Raw genomic sequence first — 15,594 nt, 5'->3', positions numbered from 1 at the left:
CCCTTATCCTATCCAACATTATAAGAAAAAATATTCTCAATGATCTTATTCTTGCTCAAATTATCAAACACATTCTTAATCTCCTTTATACCATTCCCAAAAACCAATTCTTCCATGTGTTTAAGGGTGAACAACTCAACACCAAATGAAATGGCCAATATGGGCTCTTCTCTCCCCAAGGGAGACATAATGTGCCAAGGCTAGATTAAAAAAAGGACCCTATCCCATAATTTTCCATATGAATTGCACCAATAGGTTATAACTCATCCAAGGAAAAAAATATGGAAATATCCTCAAGCATCTCAAATGTTTACATGTGGAATACACACGCCCTCCATAATCAATGGCATCTAGAGTCTTCAAATTGAAACCTAAAGGACATATGCAAATCATGTTAAGTAGTGGTTCTTGTCACATCATTTCTCTACCCAAAGCCATGATGAGTGATCAAAAGAAGCTTGTGAAGAAGCGTCAATAGATGGTAATTCAAGGAAGCATTTGAATCAACAAGAGAAGTTGGAAGAAAATCCTTGGAAGTGAAATGTCCAATCTATCAATTGAAATGCATGGGTCTGTACTAGTGTAATTCATGTCGATGCATGGTGGTTGACAACTAAAAGCTTCATTTGGATGCCTCACTCGGCTTATAAAGCCTTTGTTACTGACTTTCGTCCTCATTACTCTATGGTTGTGAATTATTCAATTATGGGTCTCTGACCTTTTTTTAGAGGTAACTCTCTTGCCCCTTCCATTTTGATCTTTTTCCTCTCAGTTTGGAAGCCCTAGAATGCATTTTGAGGTCATCTATATCGCCTTTATGTTATTGTTCGGAGTATCCCCTTTCAGTGTTTTAAGTGACTCTCCAGTTCCCATATTTATTGTGTAGTGCTTTCTTCATGCTTTGTCTTTCTTGCTTGTCCTTTCAGTTTCCCTTCCTATTAGTCATCTTAGATTAAGTGGTATCATGGCCTCATTGAAGGCTTTGCATTTGATGTTTTGTATTCTAATTGATGGAGAAGGGATAATGACAACCCCCATTTTGAATTTTAGTTTTAATTCCTATATTAGGGATGATACCCTATTATAGAAGGTCTCGGACACCAGACTTCATGTGCTTTTGATGTATTGCTTACAAATTTCAGTTGCAACTCAAAAGAACATGACTTCCGGGAGAAATTTTAATGAAGATCACAATAGAATTGACTAATATAAGAGTTTCTTCTTTACTGCAGCATTACAACCCAACCAAAACTACACTTTTTTTTCACAAGAAAAAAGCAAACTTCTTTCATTAAAAAATAAATAAATTTACATAATCGTGTCTTTGTATCTTGATCCCCAGATTTAACAAAACATTGCACAATTATGGCCAACAAACATTGAGAACCATATAGAAGAAGATAATACCAAAGACAAAATAAAGCCGAGATAGTGCTCATCCACATTCCATGATTGACCAACATAAAGGAGACCAAAAAAAAAAAGTCGAGACCAAAGGAGCAACATCCCTCGAAACATTGATACACCTTGAGAAATTACTACAACAATCCATGAACAAGACAGGAAAAATATTAAACGACACTTACAATATGAAAATTCATGTGTGTTATGCTCCCCCAATTGGATGAGGTGCATACTCAAATGGGAAAACTCCAATAGAAAAATCAAGAAGATGAAAGCGTCCTTAAAGGATTATCAGTCTCATAAATAATCTTAGTAGATGACTTGTATTTTTTGTTTTTTGATTGAGTGCTTTTGGCACTGTTATAAGCGATGCAATAGGCTGACGATGTAAAAATGAAACCTCTTGAAAATAGAAAGTCTCGAAGAAGGTTTCCTAATCAATTTTGACATGTACAATCAAGCTTTATGACTTTTTGATAGGAAATATTCATAATTCTTGTTAAAAAATATATTAAAATTTACTTAAAATACTTTACTTTTACTTTTATTATTTTAATATGGGTTAGTTAAATAGAAACAAAAATATTAATATTATCATTTTTTTATTATAAATGAGTGTATAGATTTTCCCAATTATTAATTACTCATAATGTTGCTCGACTTTATTTTGTAAAATTTTGAAATATGGAAAGTTTTAAGTAGACACTCTCTCATCCCATTTGTTATTAAAATATTTCCAAATTTATATGCAATTTATCTTCACAAAAGTCAAGCTACATAATTAACCTTTTATTTAAAAATAAAAATAAAAAACAAATTTCTTTTAATAATCTTTTAAGATACCATGAAACTACAATTTAAATTCTACAATTTTGTTAATATTTTGATTTTTAAAGTGTTTACTATTATTATTTATTGAAAAGGATTTATAATGATAGTCAACTACCTCATATTTATTGCAACTATAATAAGAAGTTAGTGTCAAATATCAAGTTAGTACCAAACATTTTACAAGATAGTAATAATAGAAAATTTATGACTTAGCAAAGATCAAGATACTTAGATACATCATATTTATTACAACTATAATGAGAAAAAAGTGTCAAATATCAAGTTAGTACCAAACATTTTACAAGTTAGTAATAATAGAACATTTATGACTTAGCAAAGATCAAGACACTTAAATACATCATATTTATTGCAACTATGATAAGAAGTTAGTGTCAAATATCGAGCTAGTACCAAACATTTTACAAGTTAGTTTTAATAGAAAATTTATGACTTAGCAAAGATCAAGATACTTAGACACATTTGAGAGGGATGTCCCACTTGTAAGGATAACTACTTTTTTAACCTTATCACAATGAGCCACACGACAAGAATTGACCTTAGGGATTGATGGGAGAAATTAAAAAAACACAAATCAAATAAGATAAAAGTGTGACGGCCATAAGAAGTTAGTGTCAAATATCAAGTTAGTACCAAACATTTTACAATTTAGTTTTAATAGAAAATTTATGACTTAGCAAAGATCAAGATGCTTAGACACATTTGAGAAAGACGTCCTGCTTGTAAGGATAACAACTTTTTTAACCTTATCACAATGAACCACAAACAAGAATTAACCTTAGAGATTGATTTGAAGAAATTAAAAAAACACAAATCAAATCAAATAAAAGTGTGATGGCCATTGCTAACTTATGCTTTATGTAAGTTTGGTTTTAACTTCATTACTATTTGATTTTCCCAATTATTAATTACTCATAATGTTGCTCGACTTTATTTTGTAAAATTTTGAAATATGGAAAGTTTTAAGTAGACACTCTCTCATCCCATTTGTTATTAAAATATTTCCAAATTTATATGCAATTTATCTTCACAAAAGTCAAGCTACATAATTAACATTTTATTTAAAAATAAAAAAAAAAAACAAATTTCTTTTAATAATCTCTTAAGATACCATGAAACTACAATTTAAATTCTACAATTTTGTTAATATTTTGATTTTTAAAGTGTTTACTATTATTATTTATTGAAAAGGATTTATAATGATAGTCAACTACGTCATATTTATTGCAACTATAATAAGAAGTTAGTGTTAAATATCAAGTTAGTACCAAATATTTTACAAGATAGTAATAATAGAAAATTTATGACTTAGCAAAGATCAAGATACTTAGATACATCATATTTATTACAACTATAATGAGAAAAAAGTGTCAAATATCAAGTTAGTACCAAACATTTTACAAGTTAGTAATAATAGAACATTTATGACTTAGCAAAGATCAAGACACTTAAATACATCATATTTATTGCAACTATGATAAGAAGTTAGTGTCAAATATCAAGTTAGTACCAAACATTTTACAAGTTAGTTTTAATAGAAAATTTATGACTTAGCAAAGATCAAGATACTTAGACACATTTGAAGGGATGTCCCACTTGTAAGGATAACTACTTTTTTAACCTTATCATAATGAGCCACACAACAAGAATTGACCTTAGAGATTGATGGGGAGAAATTAAAAAAACACAAATCAAATAAGATAAAAGTGTGATGGCCATAAGAAGTTAGTGTCAAATATCAAGTTAGTACCAAGCATTTTACGAGTTAGTTTTAATAGAAAATTTATGACTTAGCAAAGATCAAGATGCTTAGACACATTTGAGAGGGATGTCCCACTTGTAAGGATAACTACTTTTTAACCTTATCACAATGAGCCACACGACAAGAATTGACCTTAGAGATTGATGGGGAGAAATTAAAAAAACACAAATCAAATAAGATAAAAGTGTGATGGCCATAAGAAGTTAGTGTCAAATATCAAGTTACTATCAAACATTTGACAAGTTAGTTTTAATAGAAAATTTATGACTTAGCAAAGATCAAGATAGACACATTTGAGAGGGATGTCATGCGTGTAAGGATAACAACTTTTTTACCCTTATCACAGTGAACCACAAACAAGAATTAACCTTAGAAATTGATTTGAAGAAATTAAAAAAAACACAAATCAAATCAAATAAAAGTGTGATGGCCATTGCTAACTTATGGTTTATGTAAGTTTGGTTTTAACTTCATTACTATTTACAAAAATGTGATAAAAATAGTTTTGTTAGTGAATTTGGAATTTTCACAAGGAAAAATATAGAGTAATAATTAACAAATTTAATTAGACATTTCATTAGGTAAATATTTTGTTAAAATTTATTTTTAATCGGTTAAAATTAACCTGTTCTGGTTTAAAGATGACACACAAATCTAGAAATACTTCAAATTTTGTAAGACAAAAGACTGAGTTACATGATTAGATGTAACAGTGCAACTTTATCCAGCAATACAACCTTAAATATTTTGGATAAGGAAAACTCCCCAGAATACTTACACTCACATGCACTTATACACAGTGGAAAATTAACATCCCTGTCATACAATCTGACAACAACCCCTGGAAAACTAATTTCAACGGTTAATTGGTGTGGCCAGTGTGACGGTGTTTGTAATCTCAAAATTGTGTGTCAACGTGAATTACTACTAATAGTTAGATCACCTTTTCAGAGCCTGTAACTCGTCTCTGTATATGTAGAAAATTGAAATCTGCCTCTGTATAAATTCTACCGTTGCATTTAAGAACGTACAGGCCGGCTAGGGCTCACACAGCTAACGATAAGTGGTCAGAGGTTCGAATCCCCTGCGATCCGCTGTCATTTCGGATATTCAGAGACTCGAGAAATGGACGTACATTCACATTAAGTATGTCTTGGGCGGCGGTATTACCGTTAAAAGACGTACCCTACGCACGAATAGCACATGTGACAGCGACGTGAAATCGGCTCTTCTGACTGTGCCTCTGACGTCCGGCATGGGTGATGGGACTCTTTCGTGGTAGGGGTGACTTGTCCATCCTCGTATGTGTCCGTACTTTCAGCGCAAAGCTGGACCTACACGTGGCAGGCCTCTTGTCGCTTTCAGGCATGATGACATGGCTGATGACGATCATCATGCATACCATCCCATGGAAATGATTCCATGCCATGTGATTGGGTGCCCATGTGCATGGGCCTCACATGTCATCATCATGACCTGCACGTAATGAATGTGGTACGTAGAAAAGAACGGGGCAATTAAATTCTATAAAATAAATAATTTACCCAAATTGACATCCCAATAATTGTATAGTTCAATCAAAGGTAAAGGGGGATGAGAAAGTCTTCACAAGGTTGTGTTGGCTAAGTGCCATTCATGCCTGGATTCCTTAGAAGATATATTTATGTAATGGCAGGCAAGGGGTTCTCACAAGATTCATGAAACTTAGTCCTCTTGTCTTTTACTTGTAACCTATATGTAAACACCTAAAGTTAGTCTGTCAATATCACCTTTAATTTGTGTATAATAAGACCCACATCTCTATGTCACATCTTTCCCTCTGGAGGAAATAGTCATGGAAGCCCATATCTTTTGTGTAGTGGTTTTTCCTGTGTACCTTTGAATTTTCCAAATGTATATCCTTTAATTGGGGTAATATCTATATTTTATTGAAAATGCTAAACTAAGGTATATGTTAAGGTATCCCTGTCATTTGGTAGTCACTCAACTATTTGATTCTTATAATTAAGATGTATTCATATACAAGTCATTGAGAGGAGACAAGAATTGACATTATACTTCTTATACCTTTTATATTTTTATAACTGACATTATACTTCTTATATTTGTATGAGCGTGGGATAACTCATATTTGAATTATTTTATTTTTTTAATTGGTTTTTCTCTAATTTAATTCAAAATTTAGTGGGAATTTTTAATTTAATTTAATTTTTAATTAGTATAAAACTGCGATTTTAGTTATTACAAAATGTAATTTAAAGGTTTTGAATATTTCTTTATGTTTAAATTGCAATTTGAATTGTGAAAATTATCATTTCAACAAATTTTTTATATACCAAATTTCATCAAATATAAGATAAGTATTCGGTAATCAATGCCTTTTATATCTATATATTTAATCAATATGGAAGATTTAAACCTCTAAAAAAATACCAACACTATCAATGATAATTCAACCCTTTAATAATATAATGTAAATGAATCAAAGATATGCCTAGATACTCACATTTCTATGTAACAACTTTCTATTGAATGTCTCATTGTCTTTACACTTGTGCTAGGTTTGGCTAGGTTTTGACAATGCCTTAGGCCACACCATTGATATGGATAAGCTCATTAGACCATGACATGACAACAAAGAGGTTTTGACAATGCCTTGGCCACACCATTGATATGGATAAGTTCATTAGACCATGACATGACAACAAAGATTGGATTCGCTATTCTATAGGTCTGGCATTCATGTGATGATATCCTTCTCCATTTTGATGTTAATTTGCTGGTAATATTTAATTTTAGAATTTTCTTTAACATGTTATGGTTACTTATGTGATATTCAAAATATTTACAATTTTTTTGCAATAAAAAGTTATATTTTTGTATTAAGATTTCATTGCATATTAATATTTTTTTTTTTTTATCAAATAATTTGTGAATAATTTTATATACACAATACTTGTGAAATGCACATTCTTTATAAAGTATTAATAACATAAACATTTTGTAAATCCAAAAACTATCTTCAAAATACAAAATTTTAAATTATTGTAAAACCCCTTCCACCCAACACTAAAGTGCCATGCTTTGTGAATACTTCTAATTTATATTTATTATTTATATAATATATAAATAAGAATTTTAAATTTTATGATTATAGTGGTGTACTTTTATAAATTAGTCACTTTGTTTGAATTCATGTTTAAGTTTGACGAACTTAAAATTCCACAAGTTTATCATTTAAATTTTTTAAAAATATATATAATAATATTGATTCAATATTTAAATAAATAACAAAAATAAAATAAATATTATATAGAAAATATATAAATATCATATTTTAAGTTAATTTGATTAAATTTAGACAAACTCTCACAAATTTATTTACATAATCAGTTGATTTTGAGTCCGCATTCAATTCTATATAAAATTAAATTTTAAATATAAAAATGAATATGTTTAAAAATTATCTTAAAATTCCACGAAATCCAAACTTAACCAAATACAATAATTTAACATTATCATTATCATTATCATTATCATTATTATTATATATATATATATATAAATCTTTATACTGATACAAATTCTAGCCATAATTATGTAATTTGAATCCTCATTAATTTATTCAATTTCTTAACTCTGATGTTCAAATCTTTGACTCCGACAAATTACATCAATTGCGTTCAATTAATTGTCCTCTGCTTTTGGGTTGTCGAGATCAAAACCTTTTATGATAAAGTGTGGTTTGAGTAATAATAGAATTTTATAAAGCTTTAACCCGACCGAGAGTGTGATGCTTATCACATTTTGAAAAAAAGGGCAAAATCAATGAACATGGGAACCACTTATTTGATTGATGGAATGCACATGGCCTAGTAGGAATAGACAAACAAATAATTTGTGAGCATTCATAGTCAAATTAAAGTTATGATGACTTTTAAGTAACATACCCAACTGGTCCTTGGTGGCTTCACACTACCTATATTTGAACATATGGACATTGTAACAACTTTCTTAATGTGGTGATTTGGATGGATTGTAAGATGCTCTCTCTTTTGATAAAATATTTATTAAGAAGTGGGATACTGTTTAATGTATAATGTGGTGATCTATTATTTAACATTTTATTATAATTGTGATGTTTGATTTGATTTAATAATTATAACATGTTTGTGATTGTGTGAAATAAAATGTCATGAAGAATTGAATTTTAAAAATGATTTTTTTTAATATTAAAAATTAATTTTAATGATTTTTATTATATTTTAAAAAATAAATATTTTTATAACTTTTTATTTATAAATATGATATTTTAATTTGTATTAATGAATTGGGTATAATATATGGTCTATGATATGTCACCACTTTTAATTGTAATTGTAGCAATGGATTGGGTTATCATATATTTAAGAAAGTTTGATATATTAAGGAAATATCATTCGAATGGAAATTTCACAATTAATTTTTTTCATAATTTATAATGTGATAGGTTATGTTTAGTTTTATATTTATGAATATTCTTTTATATGAATATTTAGATAATTTATAATGTGATAGGTTAGAAGAAGAAGAGGATAACAAGTCATGTAAAAGTATAATTTGGATGATTGATTGAATTAGTGATTGTAGTGTTAATAAATGTGAAATAAAAATTATTTTATAACTTTTTTTTCTTCATTAAATTTTTTGTTTTTGTTTTGTGCAAATAAGAGAATGAAAAGATATGACAAGATATATTTGTTGAATATGATTTGGTGTTTAAAGATAAATTATTGACTTTATGATACACAAAATAAATACTAAGAATAATAAGTTATATATTATATGAATAATATATAATAAATGATTTTGGGCATGAATATAATGACTATAATGGATTGAGTTTGTATTAATCAATTAGATGCAAAAAGATAGGGAAAAGTATACAAGATGATTTGAGTTAGGTTTGTCACATGCACTTATAATGCCTCAATTCAAAGTTCAAAAACTCTTATTATTAACGTTAGTAGAAATTATTATCCACACCAATTTGTAGTTAGTGATGATACTGTTATGTTCTTCTCTAATTTGATTAGGTTGCTAAAATTTAGAGACTATTAATTTGGAAAATAATTGAGTTGCTTTATCAGAAGAGTTGACTTGCTTTATCAATTGTAAAGAAGGAAAGTTCCATTGGAGATCATATGTTAGAGGTTAACTAATGCTTAATTGGTTATGATCAAGAACCTATATTGTAATACATCTTTGAATAAATTCTGTCCTAGAGTTGGAGCATCTTTGATAAATCTATATATGGAGGAAATTGCAAGAAAAGAGAGTGCCTAAATGATGTTAGGTGCACTAGGTGAAAATGAAATAGAAACAATAACATAAGAGTATAAGCATGAAAAGTAAAGAATATGCGGTTTAGGTTCAAAGAAGAAAAGTACACAAAATAACGATTCGCAAGAGATAGAAAATCATAATAAGGACACATGATAATAAACACATCAAGAGAAGAGATAAAAGTTTCACATAAAAGGTGAAGTGACATACACATTGAAAATACAATAACATGAAAGCACAAAAAACAATTACACTTATTACACATGTGAGGGAAGATGAAAAGTCATCCAAAAAATTAACAATTCAATTTAAAAAATCATAATATATTAATATTAATATTAATAATTATAAATACTTTTACTACGCTTTTAAAAGCAAGTATCCCTACCATTTTAAATGGTTTCTTTGCCTTTAAAGATATGTGGTGCATTATATGTCACCACTTTTAAATGTATCAATGAATTGGCATGAATTGGGTAGTTATATGGCCAAGACAATTGGTATATTGAGTAAATATCCTTGGTATAAAGTTTGGTTTATAATTGATAAAGTGGTATGTTATAATTCATTTTATATTTATGAAATATTTTGTTATATAAATAATTTGTAGAATTTATAATGTGATATGTTAGAAGAGGAGAACAATAAGATAAACAAACATACAATTTAGACTATTGATTGAACTAGTGGTCGTGGTGTTAATTAATGTGCAATATAAGTTAGTATGTAACATTTTTTTTGCATTAAATTTTTTGTTTGAGTTTTGTGCAATAAAAATAATGACAAAATACTTTTCGTTGAAGGTGTTTTAAAGTAAATTATTGGCTTCATGATGCACAAAATAAATAATAAGGATAATAAGTTACAACACAAGAATATTTTATGTGAATGAGCAATCCATGGTTTTATACATGAATATAATGACTATAACGGATTGATTTAAGTATTAAACAGTTGGACCTAAGAGGATAGGGAGTTGTTTATGAGATTGTTTGAGTCAGGTTTGTCACATGCACTTGCAATGCCCCAATTCCAAGTTCAAATATTTTTTTCCCTAGGAAAATCCTGGTAGATCAACCAGAAAGGATCACATCATATATTTAAGAAAGTTTGATATCTTAAGGAAATATCATTCAAATGGGGATTTCACAATTACTTTTTTTCATAATTTATAATGTGATAGGTTATAAGAAGAAGAGGATAACAAGACATGCAAAAGTATAATTTGGATGATTGATTGAATTAGTGATTGTAGTGTTAATAAATGTGAAATAAAAATTATTTTATAACTTTTCTTTCTCCATTAAATTTTTTTTTTTTTGTTTTGTGCAAATAAGAGAATGAAAAGATATGACAAGATATATTTGTTGAATATGATTTGGTGTTTAAAGATAAATTATTGACTTTATGATACACAAAATAAATTCTAAGAATAATAAGTTATATATTATATGAATAATATATAATAAATGATTTTGGAAATGAATATAATGACTATAATGGATTGAGTTTGTATTAATTAATTAGATGCAAAAGGATAGGGAAAGGTATACAAGATTATTTGAGTTAGGTTTGTCACATGCACTTATAATGCCTCAATTCAAAGTTCAAAAACTCTTATTATTAATGTTAGTAGAAATTATTATCCACGCCAATTTGTAGTTAGTGATGATATTGTTATGTTCTTCTCTAATTTGATTGGGTTGTTTGGGTTGCTAAAATTTAGAGACTATTAATTTGGAGAAGAATTGAGTTGCTTTATCAATTGTAAAGAAGGAAAGCTCCATTGGAGATCATATGTTAGAGGTTAACTAATTCTTAATTAGTTATGATTAAGAGCCTATATTATAATACATCTTTGAATAAATTCTGTCCTAGAGTTGGAGCATCTTTGATAAATCTATGTATGGAGGAAATTGCAAGAAAAGGGAGTGCCTAAATGATTTTAGGTGCACTAGGTGAAAATGAAATAGAAACAATAACATAAGAGTATAAGCATGAAAAGTAAATTATATGCGGTTCATGTTCAAGGAAAAAAAGTACACAAAATAACAATTCGCAAGAGATAGAAAATCATAATAAGTACACATGATAATAAACACATCAAGAGAAGAGATAAAAGTTTCACATAAAAGGTGAAGTGACATACACATTGAAAATACGATAACATGAAACCACAAAAAACAATTACACTTATTACACATGTGAGGGAAGATGAAAAGTCATCCAAAAAATTTACAATTCAATTTCAAAAATCATAATATATTAATATTAATATTAATAATTATAAATACTTTTACTACACTTTTAAAAGCAAGTATCCCTACAATTTTAAATGGTTTCTTTGCCTTTGAAGATATGTGGTGCATTATATGTCACCACTTTTAAATGTATCAATGAATTGGCATGAATTGGGTAGTTATATGGCCAAGAAAATTGGTATATTGAGTAATATCCTTGGTATAAAGTTTGGTTTATAATTGATAAAGTGGTATGTTATAATTCATTTTATATTTATGAAATATTTAGTTATATAAATAATTTGTAAAATTTATAATGTGATATGTTAGAAGAGGAGAACAATAAGATAAACAAACATACAATTTAGACTATTGATTGAACCAGTGGTCGTGGTGTTAATTAATGTGCAATATAAGTTAGTATGTAACATTTTTTTTGCACTAAATTTTTTGTTTGAGTTTTGTGCAATAAAAATAATGACAAAATACTTTTCGTTGAAGGTGTTTTAAAGTACATTATTGGCTTCATGATGCACAAAATAAATAATAAGGATAATAAGTTACAACACAAGAATATTTTATGTGAATGCGCAATCCATGGTTTTATACATGAATATAATGACTATAATGGATTGATTTAAGTATTAAACAGTTGGACCTAAGAGGATAGGGAGTTGTTTATGAGATTGTTTGAGTCAGGTTTGTCACATGCACTTGCAATGCCCCAATTCCAAGTTCAAACATTTTTTCCCCAGGAATATCCTGGTAGATCAACCAGAAAGGATCACATCCTACCGACCAAACTAGCATAGCCTAACCTCGAGGGTGTTGAGGAGAATTGAACCAGTGACCTCCTAATGACGATGTACTTTAATAATGGGACCTCGACCAATTGAGCTAACCCTCAGGGCTAAGTTCAAACAACTTTTGTTATTAATGCTAAAAACATTTATAAGCATACAATGTATAATTAGTGACTATATTGCTATGTTGTTCCATAATTTGATTGAGTTGTTTACATTTCCAAAATTTAGAGACCTTGTTGATTTGGAAAAGGAAGGGTTTTCTTTATCAGTTGCAAAGAAGGAAAATTCCATAGAAAATTACATGTTAAAGGCTAATTGAGGTTTGATTAGTTATAATTAAAACAATATATTGCGTTAAATATTTGAATGAATTATATTTGAGAGTGATGTTGGAGAATCTTTGAAATATATATATATATATATATGAAATTGCAAGAAAAGTGAGTCCACAAATGATGTTAAGTGTTCTAAGTAAAAAAATAAAAAAAATAACATAAGAGCATAAGTATAAAAGATAGAGCATATGTGGTCTATGTGCATAGAAGAGAAGCACATAATAGAATGATGTGTAAGATATGGTAAAGCACACTGAGTACACATTATTATTAATTTGGTCCAATATGTAAAAATCCTTTGAAAATATTTTTACCACTTTCACAAAGTAGTTTTTCACCTTTCCACAAAACCTTTATTATTTACCAATTACATATAAATACAATTATCAAAATTAATAATACTTTACTATGCCTTTTGGGTTCCATTTATGTGGAGTGGAAAAACTCACATTTTATTATGCACTTATTACCTTTCCACATTCCATATTTGTAGAAATTGCAAGATTTTTTTACTACTAATGAAACCGAACTGAAATCAAGGGACACAAATTTCTTCTATTATTCCGTGGAAAGGAAAACACACGATTTAAACACATGCAATAACATGCAACCATCAAAATATCAGGAACACAATGGTTTTACAAGGGAACCCAACTGGGAAAAACCCCTCCTCTGTTTGCATTATATAAGATGAAAAAAGAATCGGTCAATTACAATGTCTTGCTTCAATCCTAAAGCACATCTTGCACTACAATTCTGATCTCCTCCTACTGAGACTACTTTGCAAAGGACTTAGCCAATTCAAGGCTCTCTCTCCTCCTATTTCCTTGCACAATACCTGAGGAAATTGCGTCCTAAAGAATAGGAGAAGCCTATTTTTTCTTGCGCAATTCCCAAGAGAAGAGTCTCACTTGCTGCAAACAAATTGTATACACTCTTCAGTATACAATAACAAATGCATTGATGCCTTTTTCCTCCACTTAACTAGGCAATTCAAATTTTATGCGTGAATGGGTTTATTTTTAGTAAATTGATCAATTCACTGAGAGATCAGTCAGCTAACAATTGTTATATCTACTCAACTAAACTCCTACTGAATCTACTAATGTCTAGATCTCAGATAATGGTAGTTCATTAATTATTATTGCCTTCGTGTAAGTGATATTGAAGGAGAAGTGGCAATTCCATAATTTGAATTCCACATTACATGACAACCATGTCGCTTGGCATAGTGGTGAATATGTGTACTAAAAAAAAAGGCTTATGGCATTTGTTATGATGTTATCTCAATGAAGATAACCTTGTTGGGTGCATGTGGATAGTTTTGTGGATGTAGGTGTAATGCATGAATGAAAATAGGAAGTACATGTTTAGCATGTATGAAAACATGTTAGGGAAGGAGTATTAAATGAATATAAAGTATGTGTACTGCAGAATTGAGCCATCACTCCAAACAAAGTGAAGTGGAAGCGCTTAGTACTGAAGAGACAGGTGTAATAGTGAAAGAAGAAATGCAGGAGCCATTTTCTTTCCATATTAAGACAAGATGGAAATGAAGGAACATCAAGGATGGTGTTTTATTAACAGGGAGGAAGATGTAACACCCCTATGACTATGGTTTTTAGAAACTTGTTATTTTTAGACTTTGAACTACTATTGGATTTAATGGTGAGGGAAGCCATGATGGGACTTATGTCATGATGTAATTATAATATTATTATTGAGTTAATGAATAAATTGCTTGGAAATATTAAGGAAAGAGCACTAGAGTGTAGGTGCAAAAATGATGTTACAACCAAATTTGTTTATAGCTTTCAGCTAAAACAGTTACATCGAAGGGTCACATTGTTTCAATTTTGCAAGCGATGGAAAATATGGATAGGTTGTTTGGTCGAAATTTTTAGATTTTCAGTCGATTTTTTTTTTCATTAAATTTAACATGTGCTCACGACAAAAATAATTTAGCGGGAAAGAATTTTTTTCGGTCGAATTTTTCTTTTGGCCGAAAACCCGCAACTCTGCAACAACTCGGCATTGTTCACATTTCTTCGATTTCGGAATGGTTAAACTCCATCAAATATAGTGAATTTAATTTCAAAACCAACACCAGCATTCGCAAAAGTGAATCCACTTTCAGTAGATATAAATTTTATGGAATTTCATAGATATTTGCTAATTTTAGCTAATTTTCTACCAAAATGTGTGCAATTTTTTTTATAGGTCATTTTGATTCAGTGAAATCAAAATTATGTATCTTCCAAAATACATTGTGAAAAAATATGGAAACTTTGTGGTGCATTACGTTGGTTCGACCTCTTTAATGAGTAGTTTTTTAGATTTTTTGTTTTTAACTAATATGACGAGAAAATTGGTGCTATGTTAAATGTCTTCAAAATCTGTAGTTTTTTCAATTGGTTCAATTCAAAAAATTCTAGTAATTATGAAATGCATCTGTTGGTTTCGTAAATATAGCCATATCGAAGTAGATTCTATCTATATTGTTGTGGCACACCTTTTTTTTTTCCAAAAACACAAGGTTAACAAAGAATACACTGGGGCCAAAAAACATGACTTTTTATGCATCCCTTGATTTTTAAAGAACACATAGTTAAACAATTGCTAAGTTGACATATCAAATGTGAATAAAAAAATTCTAAAAATTAAGCAATAAAAAGATAGTAAAATTTCTTACAAGTTTTCTTTTTACTGTAAAATGAAATTCTAAACAAAAAAAATATTTTAGCTTGCCAAAAGTTGGAAAATTTCTAAAAATGATACTTTGTTCTCAAAAAAGGGTCAAGAGTATAACCCAAATTCACATTTTCACCCATTAATTGATTTTAACTAATAATAACTCCACTAGATTTCTAAAA

This window comes from Pinus tabuliformis, chromosome 7 (genome assembly GCF_031772625.1).
Source record: "Pinus tabuliformis cultivar Carrire ecotype Pingquan chromosome 7, CPIR1, whole genome shotgun sequence".
NCBI classification, from domain to species: domain Eukaryota; kingdom Viridiplantae; phylum Streptophyta; class Pinopsida; order Pinales; family Pinaceae; genus Pinus; species Pinus tabuliformis.
The sequence above is the reverse complement of the archived record's forward strand: the minus strand, read 5'-3'. Positions refer to the sequence as shown.